Source organism: Pseudochaenichthys georgianus, chromosome 7 (genome assembly GCF_902827115.2).
Source record: "Pseudochaenichthys georgianus chromosome 7, fPseGeo1.2, whole genome shotgun sequence".
NCBI classification, from domain to species: domain Eukaryota; kingdom Metazoa; phylum Chordata; class Actinopteri; order Perciformes; family Channichthyidae; genus Pseudochaenichthys; species Pseudochaenichthys georgianus.
In genome coordinates this window covers 15,302,621-15,303,286 of record NC_047509.1, presented here as the reverse complement: position 1 = coordinate 15,303,286, position 666 = coordinate 15,302,621, and positions in this window count along the sequence as shown.

The window sequence follows — 666 nt, the reverse complement described above, 5'->3', positions numbered from 1 at the left end:
CCGTGCCTGACCTCCCCGCTAGCCAACTACAAGTTAACACGAGTGTAAGCATGTTTGTGCTTGACCCAAGTATGTCTTCGCTCCTGATGGGAGTCCGGTCAAATGCCAGTTTCTCGTCCTCAAGCATCTCATTGAAAGATATTCTAAAGATCCGGCATCTGCTTAGCAACTGCTGAGTCACAACTGAAAGGTGTCTGTAAGCAGATACAAGACATATATTTGTTGTTGTTTTATTCTTATAAGTAGAATACAACAACAAATATGCCTAAAAGTGTGAAGCCATGTTATAGCCACATCTGAATACACCTACAGTACCAGCATCTCGCTTTTCTCTCATCAGACATTGTTCTGCGGCAGAGGAGAATTGTGAACGAGATCTTGTGCGTCAGTGTGTGTGTGTGTGTGTGTGTGTGTGTGTGTGTGTGTGTGTGTGTGTGTGTGTGTGTGTGTGAGTGGGCGTATATAAGCCTGTGGTCTGTGGAGGGACAGGAGAGATGTGTTGCAGAGTGTGTGTGCGTGTGTGTGTGTGTGTGTGTGTGTGTGTGTGTGTGTGTGTGTGTGTGTGTGTGTGCGTGTGTGTGTGTGTGTGTGTGTGTGTGTGTGTGTGTGTGTGTGTGTGTGTGTGTGTGTGTGTGTGTGTGTGTGTGTGTGTGTGTGTGTGTGGTG